Below are 12,279 nucleotides of genomic sequence, written 5' to 3' on the forward strand. Positions count from 1 at the left end.
ACCTGAGCAGTGTAGCATCCATAGTGTTTGGTTAAACTGAGCCCAGTTTTCTCATCTGTTATATTGCTTTACTTTGTTGTTGCTGTCATTTGCTGTCCAGGCATCAAATGGTCCACAAACAAAACACCTATCCACTGCATATGCACTCCAAAAAGCAAAAACAAATTTCAGAGCAACTAAAATGGCTGTTGCTAAGCCAGTACATTCAATGCATTTTTCTTAGACAAGTAGTTGACTTTTAGGTAAAACACCTTGCACGCTGCTTGTCACATAGCAGGTCCCTGAAAATCGTTCTTTTTTTCCCTCATCCTTTCCTGTATTAGAATTCAGTTCCGTGCAAAGAGCTAGGATAGGCATTGGAAATGGAGGGGTGGAGGAGGTGACTGTATTCACTGACCTCAGAAGTGTGGGAAAACAGGCATTGAAAATAAATCAGTGTATTCATGTGGATAAAGAAAGGAAGGAAGGGGGGTGTCACTAATCAAATTGTGTCCTCCCTCCCCTAAACTGATACGTTGAAGTCCTAGCCCTCAGTACCTCAGAATGTGACCCTTTTTAGGAAGAGGATCATTACAGATGTAATGAGTTCAGATGAGATCACAATAGAGCAGGGTGGACCTTTAATCCAATATGACTGGCATCCTATAAAAACGGGAAATTTGGACACAGACATGCACACAGGGAAAACACCACGTGAAGATGAAGGCAGAGATCAAAGTGATGCATCTGGGAGCCAAGGAACACCAATGATTGCCAGCACACCCCTGGAAGCTAGGCAAGAGGCGTGAAACATTCTCCCTCACCATACTTAGAAGGAACCAACTCTGCTGACACCTTGATCTCGGACCTCTAGCCCTCAGAACTGGGAGATGATACATTTCTTTTTTAAAAATTTTATTAAAGTATAGTTGATTTACAATGTTGTGTTAATTTCTGCTGTACAGCAAAGTTATTCAGTGCTATACAGTAGGACCTTGTTGTTTATCCATCCTACATATAATAGTTTGCATCTGCTAATCCCAAACTCCCAGTCTTTCCCTCCTCGACCCCCCTCCCCTTGGCAACCACAAGTCTGTTCTCTATGTCTGTGAGTCTGTTTCTGTTTCGTAGATATGTTAATTTGTGTAGTGTTTTAGATTCTACGTATAAGCGATATCATGTTGTATTTGTTTTCCTGACTCACTGTGCTTAGTATGATAATCTCTAGGTCCCTCCATGTTGCTGCAAATGGCATGATTCCATTCTTTTTTATGGCTGAGTAATATTGCACTGTATGGGAGATGATACATTTCTGTTGTTCAAGCCCTCGGGGTTTGTGGTGCTTTGTTATGGCAGCCCTAGCGAGTGAATACAGAGAGCTCCAGTGGTAACTAGGATAGGATGGGGTTGGGGAGGTCCCCTGGAGGACATGATGTTTAAGCAGAGACGGGGAAGATGATTCAGAGATAGCTTGGGAAATATGTAGGAAAAAAAGGAGAGCATTTTTCAGAAGAAATACTATTTTGATATGCGGCTAGTGGTTACTTTACAATTTATCCTAATAAGCTGGTATCGCGTTTCAAATCCCACAACACGTTAGGACTAGAAACAATAAAGTCCAAGACAGCTGGCTGCTACTCACCGTGCAGCTGATAAAACAGACTGACCGTGATGGGGGAGAAAAGAAAACTTAAATCAGTGGAATTAGGAGGAGGAGGACACAGAGGGAGGAGAAGAAGGAGCAGAAATGAAACAACCTTTCCATTTGGGGGCTCTTTTTTTTAACAACAGAACTTAATTTTATCACAGTTCTGGAGGCTGGAAGTCCAAGATCGAGGTGTCAGCATGTTTGGATTTCTTCTGAGGCCTCTCTCCTTGGCTTGCAGATGGCTGCCTTCTTGCCATGTCCTCACATGGTCTTTCCTCTGCCTGTGCATCTCTGTGTCCAAATGTTCTTTTCTTATAAGGACACCAGTCAGAATGGAGTAGGGCCCACCCATATGACCTCATTTAATCTTTTTAAAAAATTGTTTTTAAATTTATTTTTTAACCTTTAAAAAAAATTGAAGTATAGTTGATTTATAATGTGTTAGTTTCAGGTGTACAGCAAAATGATTCAGTTATACATATATATATATTCTTTTTCAGATGCTTTTCAATTATTGGTTATTGTAAGATATTGAATATAGTTCCCTGGGCTATACAGTAGGTCCTTGCTTAACTATTTTATATATAGTAGTGTGTATATGTTAATCCCAAACTCCTATGTGTGTGTGGTGTGTGTGTGCGTGTGTGTTTATATATAAATACACACACCCACATATATATATGAATGGATAAAGAAGATGTGGGGTATATATATATATATCTTCTTTATCCATTTATCTGTCCATTTATCTGTCAATTTCATGAAGTAGTGTAATGATGGGTGTTTGTCCTGAGTGAAGGGACAAACATCCATCATTACACTAGCTCATCAGGTTGACTTCTGGGGAAATGGCTGCTCGGAGCATAAAACAACCACCTCTGATATTCTAATGATGATGCTGAGCCATCAATGGTGAGTTCAGCCACCTTAGAGATGTCCTATTTCAGAAGTGATGTCAATAAACTGTAGTTTCTTGAGCAGACACAATGCTACTTCAAATTAAAAAGTCCTCTTCTTGTTACTGTCTTTGAGAGTATTTTTCAAAAAGTACCTTCTAAACCTGGGTTAGCTACCCCCTCCCTTGGGCCTTCACAGAACTCTGTGTTTTGCTGTATCATAGTACTAACCATGCTGATTTTAACTCTCCTCCTTCTCACCTGTGTTGTTCTTGATCTGCCTCCTATCCTAGGCTTGCATCTCCTTGGAGCACAACCTCAGATTTGAAGTGAATCTCTGTCCCTCAGAGTCTGCACACAAGATGACCAGAAGTGAACATTACATAAATATTTGTTTAACAACTCCAGTTTCAAAATGTTCACATCCTAGATGCTCAAAGTTAAAAAAAAATTTTTTGCATGCTTAAAAATATAAACCCTTGGGTAACACACATGCCCAATTGGCCAAAGGTTTTCCAATGATATATGTTCATTTTTTCTCTATCACAAATTCCCTCTGAACCCTCTGCCACCAAGATTCAATAATATGAATTTAATTCTCTGTTTACATCAACCTTTTCTGGTTAGAGGCTAGCCTGCTATGTTCTCTTTTGACAAGTTCAGGGTAATTTTGAGTTTGATCTGATTCTTTTTTTTTTTGCTTGCTTGTGACCAGAGAAGAATCTACATGATGTTTCAAACTATAATTTTCAGGTTTTCTCTTAAAAAGGATGCTGGATGTAAAGGTTTGGATAGGATAGAAAGGAAAACAGAGCTAAAAGCCAGAGCTCTGTTACAATTTCTGAATGTCTATTCTCTTTTTTGTTGTTAAGAGAATTACCAGTGCAATTGGTTCCCACAGGAATATCTCCTGTTATTCTCTCTCATTTGTCCAGTTCTGAGATAACTGAATAATCTGGAATGTGTCCAAGAATTCTGAGCCCAGAGAGCGCCTTAGGGAAACCTAACACTCTCTTCTCATGGCCAGTCATCATGTTGTCTTGGTTTCCCTGACTATTGGAAGCCATAAAGCTTTAGCTACACTGTGTTGGATGCTTACTATGTTTCACGTGTATGCTGAGCATGGTATACGTGCAGTCTCTAAACCTCACAGCGAACCCTGAGAGGGTTTATGTTCTGGTCCTCAATTTAGAACTGAGAAGACTGAGACTCACAGAGTCAGTTGTATAACACCTCCCAAAGCTGCTGTTGGGAAATGGAAGAGCCAGAATTTGAATGCAGAGCTGACTGACTCAAAACTCCGTTCTTCTTTCATTACGTTGTTCTGGATGGTGTGGTCTGTGGAGAGAGTCTGCTGAGGCTACATGACGGGGCACAGAGAGTGTGTTGGAAAGAATAGGGGTGAAGAAGGACCCTGGGCAGGATCAATATGGCCTTGGGGGCCAGGCAGAAATGTGGTACTTCTCAAGTGTGAAAAAAGCTTTAGAAAAATGTTATGAGCTCCTCTAGTTAGTAAGCAGTGTAAGAGCTAGAACTTGTCCACCAAACACAATGCCTGGCACGCCGTAGACACCCAAATATATGAGGAGGAATAGATGGATGAGCCGAGTGGGAGAGGTCAGAGCACAGGTGGGTTCCACAAGGCAGTAGGGGATTCTCAGGATGGGCGAGCCCAGCTTGTTCCCTAGATATAACAGTAAGTTCTATTCTCTGGGTAAAAGAGGAAACAAAAAGGCCAGTGGTTTACTCATTTAAGTGAGAAGTTTTACAAGGAAAGATACTCAAGACAGAAGAGTCTCTCTTCATAGGGGAGGCTTAATGCTGAGCCTGGTCCATGCTAAAGGCAGCCTAGCTTAGTGGAGGAAACACCAATTTTGCCATTAGACAAACCTGGGATCAAATCCAGATGGTAACTAACATGCTGTGTGACTTCGGAGAAGCACCTCAAACCTCTCTGAGCTTCTGTTTCCTGATCTGTAAAATAGGATTGTAATACTTAGAGAAACAGGGGTAAATTTTTCACGTGGTTAATGTGCTTTTCTATTTGGCCTTTCTGAGTATATGACTTTTGTCTGAGCTGGGCTGTGTTAACCATCTACTTGGGAAAGAAAGTATAAAAGAAAGTGGAAGGAAACTCACTTGATGCCACTGTATGGGACTCGTTGCCCCACACCGACAAGTTCTGTAGCAGAACCCCTGCTCTCAGGCCTTCTGGTACATGAGAGTCATTGAAGAACTCCAACCAGACAATCTTGTACTCAGACCATACCACTTTATTTCCTTTTCTTTTTTGTTTTTGGTACTTTATTTATTGAAGTATAGTTGATTTACAATGTTTCAGGTGTACAGAAAAGTGATTCAGTTTATATATATATACTTTTTCAGATTCTTTTCCATTGTAGGTTATTACAAAATACTGAATATAGTTCCCTGTGCTATACAGTAGGTCCTTGTTTTTTATCTCTTTTAAGTACAGTAGTATGTATCTGTTAGTCCCAAACTTCTAATTTAACCCTCCCCCCGCTTCCCCCTTTGGTAACCATGAATTTGTTTTCTATGTCTGTGAGTCTGTTTCTGTTTTGTATATAAGTTTATTTGTGTCATTTAAAAATATTCTGCACATAAGTGATATCACATGATATTTGTCTTTCTCTGTCTGACTTACTTCACTTAGTATGATAATCTCTAGGTCCATCCATGTTGCTGCAAATGGCATTATTTCATTCTTTTTTATGGCTGAGTAATATTCCATTGTATATGTGTACCACATTTTCTTTTTTCATTCATCTGTCAATGGACACTTAGGTTGATTCCATGTCTTGGCTATTGTAAATAGTGCTGTCTCCTTGAATTAGAGTTTTCATCTTTTTCAGATATATGCCTAGGAGTGGGATTGCTGGATCATATGGTAACTCTAGTTTTAGTTTTTTATACTTCTTTATTTCTTAACAGGCTCAGCTACCCCCTGGTAGCTCAGAGCTTCTTCACCATGAGTTTCTGCCAAAATCCCAAACAGCGGAGTGGGACAAGAGGTCTTTGCCCTCAGCATCACCCTCAACTCATCCATCCTTCTTCTCCTTCACCTGGGTCTGAAGACCAAAAGGGGAAAGTTGAGAGACATGATCTTAGGCCCCCTTATTTCTCTCTTTTTTTCATTCTCACAATTTCCTAGAATCAGAGCCTTCCCATCCCTTTCCTCTCTGGTCCACCCTTGCCAAAAACTTCTGTGGTCTTGCCAACCAAGACTGGTCCTTAATATGCCAAAGAGTAGAGATGAAGGAATTTAGTAAAAACTACCTTCCAAAGTCAATATTGTGACTTAAAATTTTTATTATTTTCTTGCTGCACAGTCATTTTTTGAATGTCAGAAATTTGCATTTAGCTCCTTTAGAAGGAGTAAGGAAGTGCCTAAGAGCACGGATTCCAGAGTCAGACTGCCAGGTCCAAAGCATGGTTCTGCCACTTACAAGTGGTGTAACTTTGGGTAAATCACAAAACCTCTCTGTGCAAAATGGGGTTAGTAATAGTATCTCATAGGGACTCTTGGAATAGTGCATTAGTTTGTATATGAAATAATAACACCTCTCTGTTTATTATGTATATAACTGTGTTTTCACCTTCTTTGTCATTAATCAATATCATCAGCATTTTTCTTTGTGTTCCTTCTTTAATAAATCCTAATTTCCTAGCCTTACCTAGGTATATGGATGCCATGGGCCATCTGAGGTAAACCTCATATACTCAGGAAGACAAAAGAGAAAAGCACACTAATAATTTGAAAAATACATTATCCTTAAGACTGCAGTCTAGTTGGTACAGTTGTTTTCCCATAGGGCTATGGGTTAACAATTCTGATATTGCTAGACATGTATACTGGAATTAAACAACTAAGTAAATGGATGGTGGAGGATGGGAGTCAGGCTTCTCATTGTTGGGGTGGAAGGTTAGAAATGAGCAAGGGGAGAAGGCTAGACTGATCCACGTGATAATGGATTAGAGTTGGAGATATCAGGATGAATTCATGTTAAGCTTAATATAGACACAGACGGTTACATATATAAATATTTATAGATATGTATATATGTATGAGTCAGTATACACACATAGATTTCCTTACTCAGTCAACTGAGAGGGACTAGAAGCCGTGAGCACATTTGGCACCCAGATTTTGTTTTCTAACACCATTCTCCAAGAAAGGGAACCAGGGTCCTTGGAGAAATGGATTCTAGGATGGGACAGGAAATAAACAAGATGAACCTGGAGCATCTTGCATTGTTAGAAAGTAAGAAAGTTCTCCAAAGAAAGGGCAGGGGGGAATGTAAAAGCCAACTGAAAGAGATTCCAATGGCCAAACCTGGGGAAATTTGAGTGAAAAAACAAAATAAAATAGTATTGGATTATAATCCAAAGTATAAAATACATATCCATGTGTTCACACTAATATATATCATATATATATATATATATGATATATATTTGAGTGAATAATTAAATGGGGAAGAAGAGACAAATCTGCTATGAAGAACAATTCCAAATAATTTATGTAGACACTGTACTCAGAGGGGTAGAGCATAACTTCCCACTCCTTAAGTGTGGGTTATGTATAGTGACTTCCTTCCAAAGAGTATGGTATGGAAAGAGAGAAAAATAGAGTAACTTTATAGTGGAGAGATTTGAGAAACACTGCCTCAGGCAGCAATATTGATATTTATGACATCAATAATGATGTCATCATAGAATGTATCCTTGATATGTTATGATGAGAATGTCACCTTATCTGTATGGTTTTCCTCCCCCAAACCCATAACTGCAGTCTAGTCATGAGAAAAACATCAGACAAATTCCAGTTGAGGGACATTCTACAAAATACTTGACCAGAACTCTTCAAAACTGTCAAAGTCATCAGAATAAGGAAAAGTCTGAGAAATTCACAGCCAAGAGATACCTAAAGAAACATGATGACTAAATTTAATGTGCTACCTGGATGAGGTTCTAGAACAGTAAAAGGACATTAGGCAAAAACTAAGGAAACCTGAATAAAGTATGGGTTTTAGTTAATAGTTATATGTCGGTCTTGGTTTATTAATTGTAACAAATGTACCCTATTGGGGAAGCTGGGTCCAGGGTATATTGGAACTTTCTGTGCTATCTTTGCAGTATTTCTGTAAATCTAAAACTGTTCTACAATAAAAAATTATTTAAAAGATATATTGTTCCTGTATCATTACTTCACAGGATTGATATGAGGATTTAAGGAGATAGCGCATGAAAAGTTCATTACCAAGTGACTGGCACATAATATATGCTCCACAGAACAGCACTCTTTGACCATCTTGTGCCTTTCTGTGCAATTCTTCCTTGTGATATGCCTTGAAAAACTTACTATTGTTGCCTTTCCTCCAAGATGAACCAAACTGGTCTAGTTTGTAATAGTTGGTATCTGCCTCTTTTGCTCTGAGAAAACTAGAGCATCATCCCAGGGTTTGTAATTGAGCATTTTTACCTTAATGACCCTATCTGGATTGCATTCGTTAGTCTGTTTAGTAACTAAGATATAACACATCATAACAGTACTTATGTGGTGGTTACCTTGCTGTAAGTCTGCCAGATACTTCTATATAGAGTACGTGTATTTTAACTTTCTTTGAAAATGATTGTCAAATATGTGAGGCCCATTTTCTGTCTTCGGAAGGGGAACATGGGGACGTTATCAACTTCTTGTTTGCTGACTGAGGGTCTTGACGGAATGCAGCATCCCAGAACAGCAAGTCCTTGTCAGTTATTTCTAAGGATCAGAAGGAGTTGCAAAATTGTAATGAGGCAGGGAAAGTTTTCTTGTGACCTTGGGTAGAAAGTACCTTTGTACAGAGGTGAGGTGGATAAGATATCTCTGGGGCTGAGGTGTATCTAGAAGTGAAACCATACTGCTGGGAGCAGGACATGGCTGGTCCTACTGGATTCCCTCTATGGTCATGGCTATGCAAAAGAAATTATATATATATACATACACACACACACATATATAATTTATATATAAAATATATATAGTAAATATATAAATTATGTATACACATAATTTCTTTTGCATAGTATATTTACTTAGTATATTATATAATATATAAAATTGATAATATATAATTAAATAAGTGTGTACATATACAAATACCTACTATATTACATAATACATAAAACATTATAAAATGTATAATATATAATAAATTATATATATAATTTCTTTTGCATAGTATATATACTTAGTGTATATATAGTATATAAAATATATATTATATAATATACATTATGTTATATTTGTGTACATATGTATATAAATACATACACGTGCATGGACATATATACATTCTACATATATACATACATTCAAATAGTTATTTCCTATCTTTATGCTTCTTCTCTCAGTTGACAAGGTCAGGATTTGCACATTATAACCTACTCTTCTCTCTTCACTCACCCTATTCTATTTTTCTTGGATGCCAACCTGAGCTTACCTCCCATCTACTCTTTTGTTTGTCCTCCTTAGCTGGATATTATGTGTGGAAAACTCACAGAAAAACTGGGTTGCCAGGGCTGGTCCATCCTCCTGCTCTGTAAAATGAAAATAACATTTAAGAAACCCAGTCGCCAATGTCTGTTTAATAATTCTTGATTGCTGCCCTGAGCCTGGATTTCAGTATTTCTGAATAATCAACGCCTGGAAGCTAGCAAAAAATGACTATCTAAAACTGCCAGAAATTTGCTTCCTGTTGTTCTGAATGTGAAAGTAGGAATGTGACTCTGGGGCGGCCTCATTTTCCTTTGTGATGGATCACTTTGGTGGGCCATCTCAGTCCTTGCATTAAGCAACTACTCGCTGCCCCTGAGTTAGCTCAGGACTTGGGAGAAATCATCCAAAAGCAAATGCTTTATAATGGAGTATTCTGTTTAAGAATATAATTCTTTAATGAAGTGTTTAGCATTTCCCCTGGCAGGACTGGAAACAGAGTTTGAAAATAGTGGATGGGATCTGGGACTGAGGGAGCAAAGAGATGGGAGTAAGGGCTCCCACTGGATGATGGGCTTAGGTGGTGTCAGCTCTGTAACTAGTTAAGGGTCTATTTCCAGAAAAAAAAAAATACCTGCCATTAAGATATTAGTTAATTAACTTATGAAAGTCCTTGGGTATTCTTTATGCACTACTCAGTTTGCTGTTTGAAATTTCTACTGAAGCTCTGTAGAAAATCCAGGGCTAATGCTGGTTCCACCTTGGTGCACTCTGCAGGCCCCATGGGAAGCCTCCCTTCTGGTCAGTTCCAGCCTCCCAGAGGGATTCTGGACAACAATTGCACTAGTCAGAACTTACATTGCACGTGACAGTAAACCCAAAGCACACTAGCTTATTCAGAAAGCGACTTCCCTATCTCCTCTGCTTCTTCCCTTATTCTTTCACAATGAAGAAAGATTTTCTTCACATGGTAGGATAAAACTCATTTGAATTCATGGCCTCCTGTCTCCTTGACTCCAAAGCTTCCCAATAGAAAAAATTCAGGGAAGGACTCTGATTGGCCCAGCCTAGATCACATGCTCACTTCTGGCCCAATCACTGTGAGGAGAAGGAGGTGTTGTGATTGGTCTGACTTGGATCACATGTTCACTGTGCGACCAGAAGGGTGAGTTACCGGCCTAATTTCCAACTGCCAGCTCTTACTTACATCTCTGAGTAAGATTTTTTCTGGCCACCAGAGCTCACTCTGTCCATGAACATGGTAGGTTACAAGTGCTGAGGAATTACTGTCTCCCAGAAGCAGCCCTCAAACAACGACTGATGGGAGCTGGCACATAAATACTCAGGGGCTCACTTGCCCATGGGCTGACAGAACTCTGAGACATTCAGTCAACGCCATTTACCAGAATGCCAGAGTGGGATTAAACTCCCGTTCTCCACAGTTGCCCCTTGCTGGGCATTGCACTCTATCTGCCTCTTTCTCTTTCCCATCTCGCCCCCTCACCCCTTGTCTGCAGTATTGCCTGACGTCACCTCCCAAATATGTTTGTACTTGAGTCCTTATCTCAGTGACTTCTGGGAAAACCCAAACCAAGAGAGTTACAGTGATTGGCAGCTCATCACATGAGTCAAATGGGGATGAAGCAGAGTGCCTGGAACTGGTACTTCTGAATGCACAAAATAGTAGCTGTCCACTAAAATATGTGTGTGTTTGTGTGTGTGTGTGTGTGTGTGTGTGTGTGTGTGTGTTGGGGAAAAAAACCCACAGAGCAGCAAACAATGAGAACTTACAGTAAATCACTTCCCATTACACCAGCATTTGGGCACAAGCATGTCTGGCCTGACATGCCCAGGGGAGGCAGACAGACCTCCCCAGCAGGTTGCTCTGGAGAGGAAAATGTCAGAGGATGTGGGGTCCAGGCTACAGGGAGAGCTGTAATTTACATGAGACAACATTTCCACCATGACTTCATTAATCTTAGGACTCTTCCGCCCCAGCTGAATCCCAGCCAAAAAGTTATCATGGCAGAGAGACATGTCCGCCTCCTCAGATGCTGGCCAGCGGCTGGGCGACTTGGCTTATGTTTGGCGATATTCCCATTAGACAGTTGGGCTTGTGGGATGGCCCATGCATGTGCAGTGATAAAAATACTCTCCTTATCTCTGTGTCTCAGCTGTGGTAACCCTGCTTCTTTCCGTTCGAGTGTATTGGTTTCTAAAGCCAAACTTATTCTATATATGTCATGGGTTGAATTGCCTAGAAGCAGTAGTGCTTGAGAGAGGGGTTCAGGTGTATGAGACTCTGAGGGAGTAAAACACACACACCTCTCTAAGGTTGTGAGGGAAACAAAATAGGAAAGATAAAGGAGCCACACAGGGATGGGGCTCTTAGTTTCAGATAAAGTCTAGACCAGGGGTTGTCAAACTATGGCCTGTGGACCAAATTCCGCTGCCACCTATTTTGGTAAATAAAGTTTTAAATAAAGTTTTATTGGCACACAGCCACACTGACATAATGTCTATGTCAGCTTTCTTGCTACAAGGGCAGAGTCGAGTCATCTCTGGACTGGATGGCCTGCAAAGCCTAAGCTATTTACATTCTGGCCCTTTCCAGAAAAAGCTTGCTGACCCCTGCTCTAAACTTGTCTCAACCCACGGGAGCTCTGGAGCCCCCCTTGCTCTATAAAGTTATCCCCACCTTGAGGCAAGGGCTGGTCTTGGTACCTTAGTGTCAGCTGGGCATTGGCTGTCACCCACCCTGGGTGTTGAGGATGAGGGACATTAAGCAGATTAAGCCCAGGATGGTGGCTCCCGTCAGCCGAGAACAATTTTTTGGATGTTAGGGGCACCTGTGAGTTCTGAGCAACTGACACAGTGGCTGGGAAATGGGTGCACATGCTGGTAAAGGGGATCTTTCAAGGCACTGCTAGCAACTACTGCCATGTTGATCTGGATCTCCAGATGTGTTTCATGAAGATGGAGGGAACCCTTGCTTCCTGCCCGAAACTGAGCCATAATTCTCTCACCTGGACTCCGTGACTCCCATTTCACTCTTGCCTTCAGTCCGTCCATCCCATTGTTCTCAGGGCGAAGACAGAAACCCTTAACAGCTCAAAGAATAATTCCTGAGAGAAAACTTCTTGAACCTTTTCCCCCATAAATTCCAGTCCCTCTAAGTAGCCAATATTCATTTTGTGTGTTTTTACCTATTTTTTTCAGTCTTTGCAAACCACAGCACACAAAAATATGCACAGATT

At 40.3% G+C, this 12,279-nt stretch overlaps 1 protein-coding gene across 1 annotated transcript in view; it reads left to right on the forward strand.

Moving 5' to 3' along the window:
* Positions 1-12,279, forward strand: part of SHISA9 (shisa family member 9) — a 291,123-nt gene that overhangs the window by 252,190 nt on the left and 26,654 nt on the right. The gene's annotated exons all lie outside the window — the stretch shown is intronic.

This window comes from Monodon monoceros, unplaced genomic scaffold, assembly GCF_005190385.1.
Source record: "Monodon monoceros isolate NGI ecotype Baffin Bay Population unplaced genomic scaffold, NGI_Narwhal_1 Super_Scaffold_13, whole genome shotgun sequence".
In the NCBI taxonomy this organism is placed as follows: domain Eukaryota; kingdom Metazoa; phylum Chordata; class Mammalia; order Artiodactyla; family Monodontidae; genus Monodon; species Monodon monoceros.